We start from the raw sequence: 22,490 nt of genomic DNA on the forward strand, positions 1-22,490 counted from the left end.
ACACTCCCCACCGCTCGCAGAGTTCGCAGTTTTTACCTTTCTCTTTCCTTGTACATGCTTATTTATTTTATGCCGTTTAGTCATGTTGTATTTAATCACATGTATTTGCGTGTTTCTTTTTCCTACTAAGTGGTGAACTCCCTAAAGCAGAATCTAGGGTTCATCCACCTTTGTAATCTTTTCATCATGGCTGACACAATGATGTTTGTTGGACAAATGAAGGAATTGCCTATTTTTTTTTCTTTTTTGTTAAATGAAATCTGTTATGCCATCATTACCTGTTAATGCAAACGCCATAATAGGATTTTAGTGAACATATAGTATACATGTTCCTTGCTGTTAAGAATATAATTAAGATAAACTCTTTTACTGTGATACTGTTGCTGCAATTTTGGCCTCTGTCAGTGCCAAATAGAGACTCGAGACAAGAGTTTTTGGTGAAGGAGAAAAAAAAATAGCTTTTATTGCTTTGCCAGGCAAAGGAGGCCACATCAGGCTAATGCCTTAAAGACTGCCCTCCTTTGGGAAGGGAGTTTTATAGTAAAAATGAGAAAGGTTTTTAGATAGGAATCAGGATTGGGGCAGACACGCATTCTTCTTTCTTAGGGGGAATCTTAGTCATCAAAGCTGGCATCAGGAGATCTCAGCATGATCGTGATGGTGGTCTTCTGAGTTATTGCCTAGAATAACAGTACTTGCAAAAAGGGATATTGATCAGAGATTAGAACAAACACAGGAATTTCCTGAAAAACCGTGTGCCAATAATCTTTAACACACAGACATGCTCAGGGTAGTTGGGTTCAGAGTGCAATTAAGCCAGGGAGAAAGACAAGGAAGGACTCTAAACTCTTCAATTTTAAAGTCTTCATTTCTAAAAGAAGCATAAGGAATATAACTTTTCTCTTAGGTGTGTAAGATGCCTGCATCATTTTATATATATATATGTATATCCCTTGAGACGGAACCAGGATTCTGCCCCAAGGCTGTCCTTTTGTTGCTTGACTCTTCCTCCATTGTCTTTGCATCCCCTTTCTTCCCTGATAAGCAACTGTCTGAACCTGTCCCTTGTAACTCAGGGAAGGCCATGGAGGCTGAATGAGGCCGATTTCCTAAGAACAAGAAATGGGGAACACAGAAAGGCATTTGTGCCCAGGAGCCCCACAGGGCCCTGCTCAGTTTCAATACAAGGCAGAATTTTATATGTTATAAAGGTGGAAAAAGAGGCAGCGATAGTATCTTTTTGGGAGGATCAGGGAGGATTTCTGGAAGAGAATGTGATGGTTCTTGATGAATGAGTAGAAGTCAGCAATCAAAAAAGTTGTAGTACCAGCGCCAAAACCAATACAGAGGAAAAGTGTTATAAAAGTCATAAACATACTCAAATAATATAAGAATTCTGTGGATGGTAAAGGTGGCATCATAAATCAATGCAGAAAGGAAAACTTACTCAATTAACAGTAAAGGAGACGTGATTATGGGGGGGGGGACACTTTTACCCTGTATCCTACAACACAAAATAATTACATGTGTAAAAGCAAAACCCTAAACTCGAGAGAAATACAAGTGAAAATTTAATTGATCTAGAAATAGAGAAGAATCTAATTACAAAAGAATTAAGAATTGGAAAAAATTACAAAGCAAGAGATTGACTTGACTGAGAAAATTTCAAGAAATTGCCAACTTGGGGTGGGGGTGAGGGTGGGAGGATATTTGTAGCATATGTCAAAGGTTTGATGTGCTTAAAATATCAAGATCTAGTAAACACAGAAATGCAGATTAAAAAATTCTATTTTTGACCTATCAGATTTTTTAAAAACTTTTTTTAAAGTGCTGGTAAACATGCAGTGACTCTGTTCTTATACCTTGCAGATGGGAGTATAACTTGGTATGATCTTCCTAGAAAACATTTGGCAATATATATTAAGGTTAAATGAGAGTATATGCTGTGTCTAAAACTCTAGGAGAAAGTAGATGCTTGATAAATATTGGTAATGTTAGCACTGAGAACTATGTCTAGTGACTTATGATGGAGCATGATAATGGGAGAAAAAAGAATGCATACATATATGTGTAAATGGGTCACCATGACATACAGTAGAAAAAAAATTGTATTGGGAAAAAAACAATAAAAAATAATTTAAAAAAAATTTCATAGAATAATGGAAAAAATGTATTAGTAATATTTATTGTTACTATTATCATTGTTTTTATCATTCGCATAATCATACCTTTTAACCAGCAGAACACCTAGAATAATGCTTTGAACTTATCAACTTTAATAATAGTTACTTTACCAGCAAAAACAAGTTTATCCAGGAATAGCCAAAGGAATTGCAATTCAGTTATGGGAACAATGGTGGACAAATCCAGAGAATATGGGAGGGGAGCTTGCTTTTACAGAGAAAAGGGTGGCCTTGGTAGGGGCTGTCATAACTAAAGAGTTCATTGGAGGAAGCTGGGAGTCCAAAGTATGGAGGATTCTCATTGGTTGGGGTGCTGCAGTCTCTGATTGGCTGGGCTGTGGCTGACCAGAAAGATGTTTTTTCCTACCTGTTGGGTATTAAAGTAGGCAGTACCTTCCTGTGGGAGAGATGTGGGGGATGTCTCTTCCAGTTTGGAGTAATTGATGATGCAGAGCTGTGAGACTCTCCCTGCAGACACATCCTGACTCTGATTTTATTTATTTGTTTTAAAATTTTTACTGAAATATAGTTGATTTAAAATATTGTGTTACCTTCAGGTGTACAGCAAATTGATTCAGTTGAAAAAATATATATATATATTCTTTTTTTACATTCTCTTCTATTATAGGTTATTACAAGATATTGAATCTATGCAGTAGGTCCTTGTTGATTATCTATTTTATATATACTAGTGTACATATTTTAATACCAAGTTCCTAATTTATCCCTCCCCCCCTTCTCCTTTGGTAACCCTAAGTTTGTTTTTTATCTGACTCTGATTTTAGCTGAGGCTTCTTTAATTCCACAAGCTTAATAGATGTTTGCTAAATATTTGATTGGCTGATAACCTTGTCTCAAGAATTTTATAGGAAAAGATTTTTTTTTTTTAAGGGCCACACCCACGGCATGTGGAGGCTCCCTGGCTAGGGTTGAATCGGAGCTACAGTTGCAGGCTTACACCACAGCCACAGTAATGCAGGATCCAAACCATGTCTGCAACCTATACCACAGCTCACAGCAACACCAGATCCCTGACCCACTGAGCAAACCAGGGATTGAACCCTCTACCTCATGGTTACTAGTCAGATTCGTTTCCACTGAGCCACAATGGGAACTCCAGGAAGAGATGTTGAGTTAATGACATGACGAGCTGGTAAAACATTCATGTTACAAAGGTGCAAGTTACTTAAATGGATGGTCGTCTGGTTCGGCCCATAAGAAGGACGCTTTGAACAGTAGCAATAAATTTTTGGCATTGATGATATTTTGGCAATCTATTGCTGCATATTAAATAACCCCAAAATTGAGTGGCTTAAAAACAATAAAAATCATGTGTTCTCTCACACAGTTACATGAGTCAGGAATTCAAGAGTGGCTCAATTGGCATTTCTGTTTCAGTGTTTCAGAAGGTGGCAGTCGATGTTGGCTAGGCCTGTCGTCATCTGAAGACTTGTTTGAAACTGGAGAATCTGTTTTCAAGGTGGCTTCCTTACATGTTCAGCAGGTTGGCACAGGCTTTTGGCCACATGGGCCTCTCCACAGGATGGCTTGAATGTCCTCTTCACAGCATGGCCCCTGGCTTATCCTGGAGCAAGTGATCAATCTGATGGACCAAAGCAGAAGCTGCGGTGCTTTTTTATGATGTAGTCTTGGAAGTCACACATACCCTGGCCATATTCACGGCCATCCTTTTTTTTTTTTTTTTTTAAATTATAGTTGACTTAAAATGTTGTGCCAGTTTTCTGCTATATAGCAAATTGACCCATCCATATATGTTTATATATCTGTATCTATATATAGATATAGATATCCATATCTATCTATCTATATCTATGTTCCCTTTATTATGCTATCTTCCATTGTGGTCTGTCCCAAGAGACTGGATATAGTTTCCTATGCTGTACAGCAGTACCTCATTGTTTATTCATTCTAAATGTAGTAGTTTACATCTGCTAACCCCAAACTCCCTGCCCCCTCCCACTTGGCAACTACAAGTCTGTTCTCTATATCTGTGAGTCTGTTTCTGTTTTGCAGATAGGCTCATCTGTGCCACATCTTAGATTCCACATATAAGTGATATTATATGCTGTTTGTCTTTCTAACTTCACTTAATATGATAATCTTTAGTTGCATCCATGTTGCTGCAGATGGCATTATTTCCTTCTTTTTTAATGGCTAAGTAATATTCCGTTGTATAAATGTACTACATCATCTTAATCCATTCTTCTGTCAATGGACATTTAGGTTGTTTCCAAGTCTTGGCTATTATGAATAGTGCCGCTATTAATATAGGGGTGCATGTATCTTTGTGAATGAAAGTTTCATCAAATATATGCCCAAGAATGGGATTGTTAGATCATATGGTAGTTCTGTATTTAGCTTTCTGAGGAACCTCCATACTGTTCTCCTAAGTGTTGTAACAGTAACATTCCTCCTAACAGTGTAGGATGGTTCCCTTTCTCCACACCCTCTCCAGTGTTTGTTATTTGTAGACTTATTAATGATGGCCATTCTGACTGGTGTGAGGTGATACCTTGTTGTAGTTTTGATTTGCATTTCTCTAATAATCAGTGATGGTCACCACTTTTTCATGTACCTATTGGCCATCCATATGTCTTTGGAGAAATGTCTGTTTAGGTCTTCTGCCCATTTTTCTATTGAGTTGTTTGGTTTTTTGCTATTGAATTGTATGAGTTTGTATATTTTGGAGATTAAGCCCTTGTCGATTGCATCATTTGCAACTATTTTCTCCCATTCTGTAAGTTGTCTTTTTTTTATGGATTCCTTTGCTGTGCAAAAGCTTGTGAGTTTAATTAGGTCCCATTTGTTTTTGTTTTTATTTCTATTGCCTTGAGAGACTGACCTAAGAAAACATTGGTATGGTTTATGTCAGAGAATGTTTTGCCTGTGTTCTTATCTAGGAGTTTTATGGTGTCATGTCTTATGTTTAAGTCTTTAAGCCATTTTGAGTTTATTTTTATGCATGGTGTGAGGGTTTGTTCTAGTTTCACTGATTTACATGTGGGTGTCCAGTTTTCCCAGCACCTCTTGGTGAAGAGACTGTCTTTTTCATATTTCAGGGCCATCCTTGATTGAATTTGGACGTAACAGGGAAGGGCATGAATTCTAGGAAGTAAGGTTCAATGGACTATCTTGGAAGCCAGCTACTACAGATTATGATGACATTTCCAGCATGGAGAATTACCTGTCTTTTTTTTTTTTTTTTTTTTTTTTTTTTGTCTTTTTGCCTTTTCTAGGGCTGATTCCCACGGTATATGGAGGTTCGCAGGCTAGGGGTCTAATCTGAGCTGTAGCCACCAGCCTACGCGAGAGCCACAGCAACACCAGATCCAAGCACCAGATCCAAGCCTTGTCTGTGAACTACACCACAGCTCACGGCAACGCCGGATCCTTAACCCACTGAGCAAGGCCAGCCGATCAAACCCGCAACCTCATGGTTCCTAGTCGGATTCGTTAACCACTGCACCACAACGGGAACTCCCCAGAATTATCTGTCTTTTAAAATTTTTTTTTTTTTTTATTTCATGGCCGCACCTGCGGCATATGGAGGTTCCCAGGCTAGGGGTTGAATCACAGCTACAGCTGCCGGCCTATACCACAGGCGCAGCAACTTGGGATCTCAGCTGCGTCTGCGACCTACACCACAGCTCATGGCAATGCTGGATCCTTAACCCACAGAGCAAGGCCAGGGATCGAACCTGTGTCCTCACGGATCCTAGTCAGATTTGTCAACCACTGAGCCACAAAGGGAACACCCTGTCTTTTTAAAAAATTTTAAGGATGGAAGCTCTTAACTGCTCCTTTAGTAATATTGCTGAAGAAGCTGTTTCTTCATTTCAGACCTAGTATTTCCTATCTCTTAGAAAAACAACTCTGCTTAAGACCATTGATTTGATACCACTCTTTACAGGGTCTTTGAAAATATCCCTAGTTACAATGCCAGTGACAAAAACTGTTTTAGTGATAAGCTTTTGGAGGGGCAAAATTATATTAAAAACAGACAAGGCATTTATTCATTCATTTATTTAAGTTTCCATTTTTTCATTCATTTGACAAACCATTGACTTAATTTTATGTATGGTCGAAGTACATAGAAAGCAACATATGCCAAAATTAATTTGACAATTTAATGATTCTGCCAGTTAATTCCTACCACAGTTTTTAAGTATTTGGGCTTACTTCATTTTTGCTGATCTATTTTCTTGATGTTATACCAACACAATAATACAATCGTCATTGATTTAGCATTTATTTTGTGTCAAGTGCTTTGCACATTACTAATCTTCCAACAAGTCTTCAAGGTAGGTGTAGTTATTGCCATTTGATTCTGGAGCAGTTAAGTAGTTTATCCAAAGTACAAACAGCCAGTTACTAGCAGGGTGAAATGCAAACCAAGATCTGCCTCTCTTTTCTGCACAAACACGGCAGGTGTTAGTGAATTTTCCCCGTATACTTTGCCTTCTACCATATACATGTGCCTCCCACTATCTCCATATGCCTCCCACCATCTATATATGTCTCCTACCTGAGAGGTAAAAGACTTCTACATTTTTATTCAGGCATTTTCAAATTGCTTCTGTAGTTATCTTCCTTATTATATTGACATTATGGTTGAAAGACATGATTTTAGTGAGAAATCTATTTTAGCTTACCAAGGGGAACCAGATATTTGATAGGAAACAATCTTTTTTCATTTTTTATTCAGATTATTTACTACAACATACCATATAATTAGCAATACATTATGCAGCTCTTTAGCACCTAACTTTCACCTAAATTCCTTTGTCCGTTGTATGTAAAAAAAAAAAAAGTCCAACAACCTTTTTTTTTTTACACTTAACTCTTCCCATTTTGTTTTTCTACATATGTAAATATAATGTAGTTTTGAAATCAAGAGTAGGAGATTAGACAAGGTATTGAGTTGAGGAACTAATCCAAACATTGAAAGAATATTTTAGATCTGTTCTCTAAATAACCAGTGCTTAGTATTGATATGGAGCTGCATAGTCCAATATGGTAGCCACTAGCAATATATGGCAATTTACATTTAAATGAATTGACGCTAAATAAAATTTAAAAGTTGGCTCTTCATTTGCTCTAGCCATATTTCACATGCAGCCACCTGCAGAGCCACCTGCAAATGTGGCTAGTGGCTACCATATTGGACAGCAGAGATAATGAAATTTCCATCACCACACACAATTCTCTTGGCTGTGCTAGAAAGAAACAATGTCGTAAGAATTTCACAAACTACAAAGTAAGCAATAAGGAACAGGAACTTCTGCTATTATTTTAATCCTATATCTTTCTTCTTGACAATATCCACATTTATGTGTTCTCTTTAAAGTCTTACATATATATGTGTATATATATATAAGCAAAAAATAATTATAGCTAAATTTGAGTACTTAATAAATTCTAGGAACTGTGCTTAGTGCTTTTTGTGAATTAACTCATTTAATCCTTAGAGCAGTGCATGTTCATTGTGGAAAATTTGGAAAATATGTTTTAAAAGAGAGAAAACCAACCTTAATCCCCAAACCCAGAGATCGTCACTGTTGACATTCTGGTAGAGGCTGTGGTATGCTGCCCAGATCCCAAGATACAGCTGCCGGGAATGTTGGCTGATGATGACTCACAGTTGAATTCTTCTCCAAAATACCTTCAGTTTCTGAGGAAACTGCCTCATACTAGGTTATCTTCCTTCCCTGGGGACAGCCCAAATCCCATGACTGGTCATTTGTGGAGGTTCAAAGGTGCAGTCCCTCAGGCAGAACAATCTGGGACCGCCCACTCAGAACCTCCCATGGGGCCAATTATAGTCTCTGTGGCATCTGCCCTGCAGTTCAATCCTGCCTGCCTCCTTTACAGGTACTGTTCTTGAGCACGCTCTCCCCTAAATCACTGTCATGCACATCTCTGCCTCAGAGTCTGTTTCCTTGGATAAACCTAAGCTAAGTCACCATTTTCAGAGTATAAGTTCCATTTTTCCCTTTTTGGCATATATGTATTTAACTTTTAAAAATCTGTCTAAACTTAGTTCACCCTAACAAATTTGATGTTTTCTCATCTGTTTCATATGATAATTTTTTTAGTTGATAACATTTCATGAATAATTTTGCGTGCAACTAAGTATTTTAACTTTTTTGAAAATATTAATTGAAGTATGTTTGATTTAGTGTGTTAATTTCTGCTGTACAGTAGGTTCAGTTATATATATACTTTATATATGTATATATGTATACTCTTTTTTTAGTATTCTTTTCCATTAGGTTTTCTCATAGGACATTGAATATATTTCTCTGTGCTCTACAGTAAGACCTTTTTATTTATCCCCTCTAGGGATAATAGCTTACATCTGCTAACCCCAACCTCCCATTCTATGTCTCCCCCAGCTCCCTCCCCATTGGGTCTGTGCCACAATTTTGAACAACTACTTGGGATCCATATGGTACATCATACTCAGCTAGTCTTGCATTCTTGAGTTACCTCTGGATTTCTTGTTATGATGAGGGGAAAAAATGTTTTTTAACTTACTTGTATTTGGATTTTCTGTTATTTATAGCTGAAATCATTTCTAAGTGTCACTAATCCCTGATATTCATGATTAGAAATAATGCAATGATAAACATCGTTTTATGTAAACACTTGAATAGCAACAACTTAACATAAATGTTAGGGAAGAAGAGAATTAGGATCCTGCATTTCCAGGATTTCTTCTTTTTGATCTTATGCAGCTCTGTCCTTCATCATCCCATTTTCCTTTTCTTGTGGGGACCAGAAAAATAATGCATGTAAGTCTTCCTAAATTCTTCCAACAGTCACTAGTAATTAGAAAAGGAAATGGACCTTTTATAAATCAGAATTCTGTCTCTTCGAATAGGATATTTTAGCAAATGCAGCATGCTATAGTGTTCATACCCACGAATACAGAATCAGCAAAGGGTTTTTGGGAGCAAGGATTGTATGAACTGGCTTGTATTTTAGACTAAGTTATGCATTTACTTTATATATTTGACTGGAAATCATTAAGGTCTCTAGGGTTGGGATGTTTTACCTCCCAGGATAAACATGGACAATCAAATAAGCTGAACTGAACTACTGTTTGGAGTAAAAAGGAACAGTGATAAATTGCAAAACAGATGTGAAAATTGTTTGGTTTCAGCTTCTTAGTGGCAGGCACTTGGCAATGCAAAACCTGAGTCTGGTGAATCTGCTTTCATGATTTCCACTTACCTGGTCTTGAGGCAGCCCCAGAAACCTCTGGCTGGCTGTTTCTGGTTCAAAGTAAAGCATGGGGATACTTTTTGATCTTGTAGGGAATAAAGATATGTAAGACCTGAAGTATTTAAGATAGAGATATTCTGGCTCGTACCCACTGGTGTCTTTAGCATGGAAGATGGCTCCAGATCTGGCCAGACTGCCAGCAAGTTGCTCCAGACTAGACTTCCATTTATGAGCATGGACTAAAATTAGACAGGCATAAGTAACGGAGTGAAAAAGAAACCTAAGGAAATCATATATCTGATAAGGGGATAATATTTAGAATATATAAGGAACTCCTACAACTCAACAACAACAGCAAATATAATCCAGTTTTAAAATGGGCAAAGAAGATAAACAGATGGCCAACAAGCATGTGAAAAGATGTTCATTATCACTAATGATTACGGAAATGCAAATCAAAACCACAGAGAGGAGTTCCTGTTATGGCTTAGTGGAAATGAACCTGACTAATATCCATGAGGATGCAGGTTTGATCCCTGGCCCCACTCAGTGGGCTAAGGATCTGGCGTTGCTACAAGCCGCAGTGTAGTTTGCGGATGCAGCTTGGATCTGGCATTGCTGTGGCTGTGATGTAGGCCAGCATGTGCAAATCTCATTCAACCCCTAGCCCAGGAACTTCCATATGCCACGTATGTGGCCCTTAAACACACACACACACACACAGATGTGTTTTCACACTCTTTAGAATGGCTACCATCAAAAAACCCAGAAAATAACAAGTGTTGGCAAGGATGTGGAAAAATTGGAACCTTTGTGCCCTGGTGGTAGGAACATAAAATGGTACAGTCCCTGTGAAAAGCAGTGTGGTAGTTCCTCAAAAAATTAAGAGTAGAACTACCATATGACCCAATAATCCCACTTCTAGGTATATATCCAAAAGAACTGAAAAGATCTCAAGGAGATATTTACACAACCATGTTCATAACAGCATTATACACAATAGCCAAAGATGGAAGCAACCCAAGTGTCCATAAACACATGAATGGATAAAGAAATTGTGACACATGCATTCAATGGAATTTCTTCCACCTTACAAAGAAAGGGAAGAAAGGTATCCTGTACAGGCTACAACACAGATTATGAGGACATCATGCTAAGTAAAATAAGCCAGTTAGGAAAAGACAAATAGTGTATGATTCTACTTAAATTTATAGAGACAGAAAGTAGAATGGGTTGCCATTGGGGAGAGGGGAACGGGAAATTGTTCTTTGACTATAGAGCTTTAGTTTTACAAAATTAAAATATGCTGGACATGGTTGCACAAAAATGTGAACGTACTTAACACATAGGTGGGAGAGGGGAAGGAAGAGGAGATCAAGATCATAAGCATCCCACAATGCTTAAAATACATATTTACTCTTGTGATCCATTAAAGGAAAAGCCTGCTGACCCCTGAAAATATTACACATGACATAGTTTTCCTTTTTGTATTCTTTCGGTGTGTTCAGTGCAAGAAATAGGAACCACTCACTCATTTTAAGCAACTAGGGATTTAATATAGGGAATTGGAAGCTCACAGTTATTAGAAAGGCTAAGGGAATAAGTGGGGGCCTCCAGGAATGATTACTAGGACGAAACTGCTGGGCTGATCTACCAGGGAAGCTGCTACCTGCAGTAATGAAAGATGGGAGTCAGGGGACTCCAATGATGCTGTTGACTTCAAAGACATACCACTGTAGCTGTTATCCAAGGATCAGGAAAGCAGTGCTGCTCCTGTAACTACCTCTCCACACCCATGGAGTTCGTATCTAGACACTAAAATAATGCTGCAGAAAAGCCCAACGTGTTCACTGCTAAGTTTGCCTGCAGAAACAAAGCAGATGGTTCCAGCCTGCGATCCACCTTCCAAGTGCTTTGAATTGTCAGAAGCAGAGCCTGAACTGCAAAGAGATGGGGGGGATGTGGTTTTTCCTGCTTTAACACCTGCGATATAAGAAAGTACACTAGAGCTTTGGAATGGATACCGAGAGCCAGTTTAGAGTACCCACCACAGCTGGGTTGTGGCTTTAGGCTCTTTCCAGCTCTTGTCATCTTTGGCCAGCTCTGTGTTGCCTTATTTGAGATACCTCTGACACCCTCTTCTTGACCTTCACCCTTAGTGGGTAGGATGTTCCTTTTTTAGCTTCCATAACTCTTAGCTTTAGTATATCACTCCATATCCTAACAGCCTGGTTTCTTCCTCCACCAGACTACAAGCCCCTGGAAAGCAGAAACTTGGTGTATAGCTGTAGAAAATAATAAACAGTTCCTATATTATAACATCCCAAATAGCATTCCTTTCTTTCTTTCTTTTTTTTTTGGTCTTTTTGTCTTTTCTGGGGCCATATCCATGGCATATGGAGTTCCCAGGCTAGGGGTCTAATTGAAGCTGTAGCCACCGGCCTACTCCAGAGCCACAGCAACGTCAGATCCAAGCTGCATCTGCAGCCTACACCACATCTCATGGCAACACTGAATCCTTAACCCACTGAGCAAAGTCAGGGATTGAACCCACAACCTCATGGTTCCTAGTTGGATTCATTAACCACTGAGCCACGACGGGAACTCCCCAAATAGCATTTCTTTTCCTATTTCCTTTGTTCCATACTTTTGTGTGTTGATATCTGTATATAGTGAAAGCTTTAAAAAGTGTTATTTTTTTCTTTTTTCATTTATTTATTTTATTGGGGTATAGTTAACATTTTTAATTTTCTTATTAAAGTACAGTTGCTTTAAACTATTGCATTGGAGTGTATAAGCATTGAGGTTCTGCTGTGTAGCACAGGGAATTATATCCAATCACTTGTGATGGAACATGGAAAATATTATGAGAAAAAGAATGTGTATATATGTATAACTGGGTTACTTTCCTGTACAGCAGAAATTGATAGAACATTGTAAATCAACTATAATAAAAATGTTTAAAAAGTATAGCTGCTTTATAATGTTATGCTAATTTCTGCTGTACATCAAAGTGATTTAGTTATACACACACACATATATATATTCTTTTTAAAATATTCTTTTCCATTATGGTTTATCCCAGGAGATTGGATATAGTTCCCTATGCTATACAGTAGTAAGACCTCATTGTCTATCCATTCTAAATGTAATAGTTTGCAAAATCCCAGTCCATCCTTTTCCCTTCCCCCTCCCCTTTGCAACCACAAGTCTGTTCTCCTTGTCCATGGGTTTATTTCTGTTTTGGGGGTAGATTCATTTGTGCCATATTTTAGATTCCACATATCATATGGTCTCTGTCTTTCTCTTTCTGCCGTACTTCACTTAGTATGAGAATTTCTAGTTGCATCCATGTTTCTGCAAATGGTATTATTTCATTATTCTTATGGCTGAGTAGTATTCCATTGTATATATGCACCACATCTTCTCAATCCATTCATCTGTTAATGGATATTTAGGTTGTTTCCAAGTCTTGGCTATTGTGAATGATGCTCCAGTGAACATTGGGATGCATGTATCCCTTTAAATAATTTTTGTGTGGGTATACGTGCAGAAATTGGACTGATGAATCATATGATAATTCTATTTTTAGTTTTCTGAGGAGCCTCCATACTGTTCTCCATAGTGAACCAGTTTACATTACATTACCAGTTACAGTGTTGGCGGGTTCCTTTTTCTCCACACCCTCTCCAGCATTTATTATTTGAAAGTTTTTAAATGATGGCCAATCCATCAGTGTCAGTTGGTACCTCATTGTAGTTTTGACTTGCATTTCTCTAATAATTAGTAATGTTTAGCATCTTTTCATGTGCCTGCTGGCCACCTGTGTCTCTTCTTTGGAGAAATGTCCCTTCAGGTCTTTCTGACCGCGCCCCCCCCCCTTTTTTTGGCCACACCTGCAGCATATGGATGTTTCCAAGTCACAGCTGTGGCAACTTTGGATCTACTATGCTTGGCCAGGAATCTAACCCACGCCTCAGTAGAGACCACTCCAGATCCTTAACCTGCTGAGTCATAGGAAGAACTCCTGCACATTTTTTGATTGGGTTGTATTTTGTTGTTGTTGTTGTTGTTGAGTCATATGAGCTGTTTGTATATCTTGGAGATTAAGCCTTTGTCAGTCACATTGTTTGCAAATATTTTCTCCCATTCTGTAGATTGTCTTTTCATTGTTTTTTGTTTTTTTTCGGTTTCCTTTACTGTCCAAAAGTTGTAAGTTTAACTAAGTCCCATTTGTTTATTTTTATTTTATTTCTATTGCCTTAGGGGACTGACCTAAGAAAACATTTGTTCAATTTATGTCAGAGAATGTTTTCCCTATGCTCTCTTCTAGGAGTTTTATGGTGTCATGCCTTATGTTTAAAACTTTAACTCATTTTGAGTTTATTTTTGTGTATGATGTGAGGGTGTGTTCTAACTTCATTGATTTACATGCAGCTTGTCCAGTTTTCCCAACACCATTTGCTGAAGGCTATCTTTTTCCCATTTTATATTCTTGCTTCATTTGTCAAAGATTAATTGACTGTAAGTGTGTGGGTTTATTTCTGGGCTCTCTGTTCTGTTCCATTGATCCATGTGTTTGTTTTGTACCAATACCACACTGTTTTGATTGTAAAAAATGTTAGTTTTCTGGCTTTCTTTTTGACAGAGCAAAGAGAAGTTCCACGAATACTCTGTATGTGTGTATCCTTGCTTAATTCTTTGTAAACCTATGTATATTAATAAATACTATGGAACAGCTAATGTTTGAACATACTCAAGTGAGAAGTATATGTAATCCTCACAGCTCTCCCTTCAGTAGATATTTTTTAATTCCTATTTTATAGATGAAGAAACTAAGGTCTAGAGAAGCTAAGTAGCTCATCTACCTACAGTTACACAGCAAGTGGCAAAACTGGAACTCAAGCTCTGGCTAATTACCAAAATTTGTACTCTTAACCATTGTAATTATAATAATGATTATGATCCATGATGACAGCTGATGTTTCCACACATAGTGCTAGGCATTTTACATATGTAACCTCAAGCTGTATGTTTCCTTGCATAGAATTGATGCTTCATTGTTGTCATGTGGTAAGGCAGACAAAGCTCTTGATATCTGTGGTCTCTTCCTGGCTCTGCCACTAATTCACTGTGTGATCTCAGGTAACCTCCTAACCCTTCTAGTCTCCATTTTCTCCTCTACAATCATCAAATAATCTTTAAATACTTCTAGTTCTAAAAGTCCGGAACTCTGAATAAATTATACTTTATTTTTCATTCTGTAATTATTACTTCAGTATAGTAAAACTCTTCCCCCCCCCCCGAATTCTAAGCTCCTATGGAATTTGAATTTGGGTTTTTTTTAATTTTGTCATTTTTAATTTGTCTTTTTATGGTCATACCCATAGCCTATGGAAGTTCCCAGGCTAGGAGTTGAATCGGAGTTGCAGCTCCAAGCCTATGTCACAGCCACAGCAATGCCAGATCTAAGCTGTACCTTCGACCTATGCTGCACCTTGTGGCAACACTGGATCCTTAACCCAGTGAGTGAGGCCAGGGATCGAACCCGCATGCTCACAGACACTATGTTGGCTTCTTAACCCGATGAGCCACAATGGGAATTCCCTCAATTTTGTTTTATTATTTGCTCTCATCTTCTGTGGTTCCTAGCCCAATGCTCTGCATAGTACATAACAGGCTCAGAAGAGGTATATATATAAATATATAGACTGAGATCTTTCCAAGGAGAAATACCACCTTCACGAGCATCTGTACTTGCTGTCATATGTTACTTTCCTTGGGGGATGATATTAAAATGTAATTTAGGGCTGTCTCAGAGAAATCAGTGCTTAGCACCTTTAGAAATGTTTCTGTAGTTAGAGATAAGATTCTTATCCTTAAAGCAGAGTGTGGTCACTGTCCAAGCATCTACTCCTGTGACTGAATGTGAAAGGATTTCTTTTGTGAAAATTGTGTGCCTGTCTATAAAATGGTCTTGGTCTATGGAAAATGCCAGGTAGGGAGTTTTCTGCAGGGGACCAGTTCTCATTCTGCTCCCTATCTCTTAGGGCAATCAGAATATCACAAATCATGCAATACTTTTTCTTAACCTTTGAGGAATCACTTTTTTAGAAAATGCCTTTAAAAAAAAAAAAAAGGAATTGAAATTCTCTCTAAATGTGAATGACCTATATATACATTAGGCAAAATGTTTTTTGACTTCACATCTGTAGTTCAGACTTAAGAAAAAGATTAAATGGGAGAATTAAGCCAAGAAGCCTATAAACAGGGAAAGTAAATAACTCTTAAAAATAAGTATATTTAGCTGCTATTTTACATTCTAGGGGAATGGCAAAATTCACCTCTGAGGTAACTGGAGATTTTGTTTGAGGAGAGAGAGGAGAAAAACAAGATGAGCCTTTTAGGATTGTGAGTTAGTCTGTACCAAGGATGATTTGACTATGAGAATTACATTTCTTGGAGTAATAAAATGACAGCAATTTGGACCTGAAAACCCCAGAAAAGAGATGGAGAAGGAAATCTGGGCAAAAGGGCAGCAGGCAGGGCCTGAGAAGAAAATAGTGAGAAATGGCCATAGAACTTTTGGGGACTTATATTTCCTGTCCTCTGCTATAGTATCCCATCTCTTCTTATCATTCCCAATCTTCCAGTAAAAGTCTTTTGCAAACAACTACTTGTATGTCATGGTTCTTGGGGAATAGAGGAGGCGACAATGGTCAGCACTGGGATGAGGGGGAGCAAAGCGGAGCTAGCAACCACTAAAGAGACAAAAGCAGGAATTTAGAGATGATCCAGAAGTCCTTCTTAACCTTGGGGTAACCTTGGGGAATCATACTTGTATATTAAAGGATGAAGCGGAGTTCCCCTGTGGCACAGTAGGTTGAGGATCTGGCATTGTCACTGTAGTGGCTTGAGTTGCCGCTGTGGCACAAGCTCAATTCCTGGCCCAGGATCTTCCACATACTGTCTGCGTGGCCAGAAAAAAAGGGGGGGACATAAGGTAAACTTAGAAGCCTGGGACAATTCAGGGCATTCCAAAGTACACGTGAAGGGTTAAAGCCTGATCCCCAAGCAGTGGGAAAACCTCCAAATTAAGCAGCGTCCACATGCCCTTGAAGGGCTTGATTACAGAAAATTCATAGAGAAAATTGGAGAGTGATATTAAGAACCATTCATCTCGCTCGAGAAACTGTGTTTGAAAACAGCAACAACAAGGAAACAGAACTCCGTGACCTGTTTGTATGTGAATCTGTGTTTTTCTTAGTAGTCACCATGGTAGCAAGGCAGTTTGACAAGGGTGCCTTCGAAGCACATACAAGGGAGAGAGATAACAGCTAATCATGTCCTGTCTTATACTTTAACTGTGTTGATCCTCTGCCTCTGACCATTAGCCTCTGACGCTTTTCTCCCTAATAGCATCAAGCACAGTGCTAGAAATATATTAGGCACTAAAACATATATTCTGATTGGCTGAATTAAATATATGGTGTTTCTGCTATGTCTTCCTTTCTAAGCTATAGAGAGAGTCACCCTACAGAAATTTGATTTAATAAATGACTCTTGGGAGTTCCTGCTGTGGCTCAGTGTAACGAATCCAACTAGTATCCATGAGGATGCATGTTCGATCCCCGGCCTTGCTCAGTGGGCTAAGGATCCGGCGTTGCCGTGAGCTGTGATGTAGGTCACAGACACAGCCTGGATCCCGCATTGCTGTGGCTGTGGTATAGGCCAGCAGCTTCAGCTCCGATTCAGTCCCTAGCCTGGGAACCTCCATATGCCACAGATGTGGCCCTAGGAAAAAAAAAAAAAAAAAAAAAAAAAAAAAAAGCCCCTACATTTGTCGAGGGGATCAAAACTAGGCCATTCTCCTGACTGGATTTCAGGCGGAGGAGGAAAAGGACAGAGATGAGACACTATTATTAGAAGACTACCATGTAAGTGCTAAGTAGAATCCTAAGTAAATTCACTTTCATCAGTGAGGCCCAGAAGCTTTGTGTAAAGACGGGGAGTACTGTTTTCTGCCTGGGTGCAAAGACAAGTTTGGCAGCAGTTTCTGAAGTGAGTAATGTCAAGTCTGAGTTAAAGCCCTAAGGATAGGGAGTTCCCGGATTTCAAACTGAGAAAGCTTTTTAGGTCCCTACCCCCACTCAATTAACACTCAGCCTGGGAAGCCTTCTTATTATAACGCCTTGAGTTAATGATAATCTTTTATTATAGCTTTCCCCCCTAATATATTCTTACATTTCAATTGTCATCTCTGAAATTGCTCTGCATTTCAATTACTTCCACTTCTGTTTTTAATGTTTTGTTATTTCACATTTCTTTTTAAAAGCATTTTACCCTAGACATATGCTCTTTATTTTTATAGCCAGGGTGCCCAAATTTGCCACTTTAAAATCTGGGTTCTTGTAGTTTCAACAAATCCTCAAAGTGTGTCACCTCCAGTTTATAAATTGGTATTCCAGTCATGTTCAAGACTGAAAACAGCTGCAAGAATTTGTCCTTAGAATTCTTTAGCAGTAGCTTCCATTGATAAAGCCTAAATTTGGTTGGTCTGGTGGATCAGCTACTGGGATGTCATTATCATTACGAGATCAGCCCGCTGGGATAAACTGAGCAGGACCAGCCTCTTGTGGAACAAGCTGCAGAGGTCATTGTTCCCAGAGAGGCACAGGTTAAATCCTTCCAAACTTGCTAAGGAATTTGACCTAGTTCCTTGAAACTAGAGTGTAGCTGGAAAATATAATTCATTGCAAATGCATTTCTTTCTTCCTCAAAATTACTTTTGAATCCCCATCAGATAGGGATCACATGGACTCAGATCACCACTGTTAATAAGCCTGATTGATTCAATATGAAAATTGGGGAGCAGACAAATAATGTGAACTCATTTTCTGAAAAGAATGTTTAGGCCTCTAATTATTGAAACTTTATGAAGATACTGTTGATATGGAAGTTCCCAAGCTACAGGTCAAGTTGGAGCTGCATGTGCAACCTATGGCACAGCCACAGCAATGCCAGATCCTTAACCCACCAAGCAAGGACAGGGAGCGAACATGCATCCCCAGGAAGGCAATGTCGGGTCCTTAACCCACTGAGCCACAATGGGAACTCTTTTTTTTTTTCCCCTGCCCACTGTGTTTAGCACAGTGACAGGCTCAGGTGTTCAGTGAATGTTGAATAAGTGAGTGAATGAATTTGAAAGTTTTTCATAATCTGACTCTTAGCTACATGTCTAGTTATAGTATTTTCTACTGCTCTCTTCCCCCAAAACATATAGTTTATACTTCAACAAAATAACTCTTGAGTTTCCTAAAAATCTCTCCTGCTTTTCCACTTCTGTACCTTTGCTGTTACTGTAACCACTGCCTGGGATGCTTTTCTTTCATATCCTCAACTATGAAAACGTTACTGTTTTCTAGGCCCCACTTCAAAGGCTGCTTTCTTCTTGAAAATTTTACTGATGATCTCAATAAGATACAAACCTTTTTACCTTCTGTTGTAAAACTCGGAACCTCCTGGCCATTTATTATCAAATACTTTGTAATTATTTTTGTAGTTAACTTATTATAAGCTGGCTGTATCGTAAGTTTCTTGAAGACAGCCACTGGGTCTTATTAATCTTTGTAGTGACTAGCACGTAGTTGATACTCAATAATTAGTTGTTGAACTAATTGCAGTAATCAGCTTTGCTAATGCTATACTATGAACCCTGCACATTTTTATCACTTTTCTTAGTAAAATCTAAATGTTGTCCTCATAAATGGACAACTCCCAAACTAGACTGGAATTGTATCTTTGTCAGCATTTCTCTGCAGTTAATTCCGTAGGAGATTGGAGAGCTCCTTAAGACGAGGGGACTCTCCCTTTGTGTTGTAAATCACTATGGACTTGTTTGATTCTTTTAGTGACATCATTGAAATTCATACTGTGTGCTCTTCAGAGAAGACTCTTTTGAGTATTTTTTTTTAAGTATGTGTGTATCATCAAATTCTTAATTCCTCTGATCATTCATGCTTGTTCTCACCTACATTGCTAAATGGTGGCATTTCCATCCATTTAAACCTAAGGCAAAGGTCTTCATGGAGACCCCTGGGGCTTTGCGTTCTGCATATTATCAAACTTTTTTTTTTTTTCCTACAAATGACCTCTTCTTGACACCGGATGATAAAGCCAAAGAGTCTCATGCATTTTTAAAAAATTAGCTGTCAGCAACTGCAAGAAAGAGGAGAAGGCTGAAAGTGAACTGGAACACTGCTATATGCTTTATTTCCTAATACATCTAGCCCTCATGAAGAAGGCTTGTAATATCTCATTTAGGAGATAATATAGATTTAAGACAAAAGATATAAAGAAGTGGACAAAATTGTCCTTTTCAAAATTTGGGATGGTCTTTATTCTGACCAGTATATGGGTAGCAATCTTGGATTGCAACTTTCAAAGTCTCCTAAAAGCATTATTCCCAAAATAAATGCTCCTTCCGTCAAGGCCTCACCAGTTTTTAAGTAAAATTTTCTTTTTACCATGCTCCTTCTCTCGCTTATTGCTACAACTCTCCCTGTGTCCTCTTTCTTTTTCACTTTTTCTCCATCTCCTTTTCTACTTTGCTAATCATATTTCTGTTCTTTTTTTTTCCGTTCTCTTTATTCTCATTTATATCATAGTATTTGATAATAAAATACTTTCCCATTTTTAAGGTAATTTCATAGTTTTCCCGTCTTAATTGATGTTTTTCAAAACATGTTTCATATCAAAAACATCTGTTGCGCATCTGTGATGAACCGGGTCCTGGGCTAGGTAAGGTGATAAGTCAGAAACAAATCATATAAGGCCTTGCCTTCGTGGAGCTCATAGTCTACTGGAGGTAGCATCCATTAAATAAGCAATAGCTTAAATAACTAATAACTAAAAGTGTATAATAGAGTAGAAGGTGACATTTAAGCCAAATGTTGTGAATGCAATTATGAATGAGATATGAAGGGGCTTGGCATGTTCATGATAAGACAGAAGTCTGGTGGGGCAGGGGGAGGGAAAAAAAGGAAAAGAAAGAGAAAACCAATGTGGTAGGAACATTTTGAGCCAAGGGTAGAATGATTTGAGGAGAGGTAGGTGGGGACTAGGATATTCAATGCCATCACAGGCCAAGTTTTGTTTTTTGGACTTAATCTGAAGAAAAATGAACAAGCCACTGGAAAGTTTTAAATCAGGAGAGGATGTGATCAGATTTGATTATTTTAACAATAACTGTGGGGAAATTGAAGATTTAAGGGACCCACAAAAAAGCTAGTGCTGTAGCCTCGGTGTTAGTGATGTTACTTTGGATCAGTAGAAATGGAGAAAAGTGGGTATTTTAATACTGTTCTGTGGACAGAATTCATAGGGCTTAACACTTCCATCTGGATGAGTGTAGATCTATCCTGCCTAGAGGCAGAGGGAGCGGTAAAATGACCTCTTATGAAGCATAGGAATCTTAGTCAAGATTAAGTCATGATAATAAAGTATAGTATTTCATTATGGAGAGATGCAGATAAAAGAAGGGGAAGGAGTTCCTGTCATGGCTCAGTGGTAACGAACCCAACTAGCATCAGGAGGACGTGGGTTCCCCGATCCCTGGCCTCGCTCAATGGATTAAGGATATGGCGTTGCTGTGGCTGTGGTGTAGGCCAGCAGCTACAGCTCTGATTCGACCCCTAGCCTGGGAACTTACATATGCTGCAAATGCGGCCCTAAAAAGACCAAAAAAAAAGGGGGGGGAGACTCCGGGAGTTCCCTGGTGGCCTAGGGGTTAAGGATCCAGCATTGTCACTGCTGTGGCATGGGTTCAGTCCTTGGCTTGGGAACTTCCACATGCTGTGGGAACATCCAAAATAAATGAAAGAAGGGGAGACTCCATCTTATTAGATTATAAATGCTATACCATGAAGGCAGGGATTTTTTTTTTTTACTTCTTCTTCACTGCTGTGTTCCTAGCTCTTGGAATAGTGCCTGACATATAGCCACTAAATAAATATTTGTGGAGCAAATGCCTAGGGCCACAAGTGCAGTCTGAAAGCTATCTAAGCAAGTTGCCTTAGCTAATAGTCTGATTACAAGGAGAAAAATTTAGATTAAAATTTACAATCACCCCCTCACATTACCTCTCTAAGGAGGCACTGAGATGAAGCTTTGTTTTTTATTTTTATTTTTATTTTTATTATTATTATTTGCTTTTTAGGGCCACACCAGCAGCATGAGGTTCCCAGGCTAGAAGTCAAATCAGAGCCAAAGCCGCCGGCCTACAGCAAAGCCACAACAACACAGGATCTGAGCTGCATCTTCAACCTACACCACAGCTCACAGCAACACTTGATCCCCAACCCACTGAATGAGGCCAGGGATTGAACCCAAATCCGCATGGATACTAATTGGATTAGTTTCTGCTGCACCACAGTGGGAACTCCAAAGCTTTGTTTTTTATTCATAGGAAGCTGAGGAATTTCAGCTGACCAGCTAACTGATTTAGAAGAAGCAAGATGGACAAAATGACTGCTTGCTTGGGAAGTTTGGCTAAGACCAAGTGAAGGTCCTCGAAGACTAATGGCTGTGCAAGACCCCAGTGCTGGAAACCACAGTGAGTCTAAGTCTATCCGAGTGTGTGGGCTGAATTCCAGGCTTTAATGACAAATGGGATTTCATCATGGCTTACATCATACATCTAGAAGACATATAGATCCCCTCACCAGCAAGACCCATAAACAAAGGCATATCTGGCTCGTCATCTTCCAGCTCTTCCAAACTGAATTTTCCAAGTTTAAGTAGCTGAACCCACTAGTAAGCTTCCGAAAGGAGCCAGTTCATCTGGTGTCCATAGCAGAGGCTGGCAAACTGTCACCTACCAGACCAGCTAGCCTTCAGCCTATTGTTTATTTTTTAACAGCTTTACAGAAACATAATTCACATACCATGCAGTTACCCTTTTAAAGTTTATAGTTTATTTTTTTAGTCTATTTATTGAGTTTTGCTCCTATCACCACAATCTTTCAACATTTCATCATACCCCAAAAAACCCCTGCATTC

The 22,490-nt window shown here is 38.7% G+C and overlaps 1 protein-coding gene across 1 annotated transcript in view; it reads left to right on the top strand.

Annotated features, from left to right (window-relative positions):
- The window catches only part of XPOT (exportin for tRNA), a 196,366-nt gene that overhangs the window by 675 nt on the left and 173,201 nt on the right, over positions 1-22,490 (top strand). The window contains exon 2 of the mRNA XM_021091942.1: positions 21,898-22,044. The gene's annotated coding sequence lies outside the window, so the exon portion shown is untranslated. The remainder of the gene's footprint in view (positions 1-21,897; positions 22,045-22,490) is intronic.

Source organism: Sus scrofa, chromosome 5 (genome assembly GCF_000003025.6).
Source record: "Sus scrofa isolate TJ Tabasco breed Duroc chromosome 5, Sscrofa11.1, whole genome shotgun sequence".
Classification (NCBI taxonomy): domain Eukaryota; kingdom Metazoa; phylum Chordata; class Mammalia; order Artiodactyla; family Suidae; genus Sus; species Sus scrofa.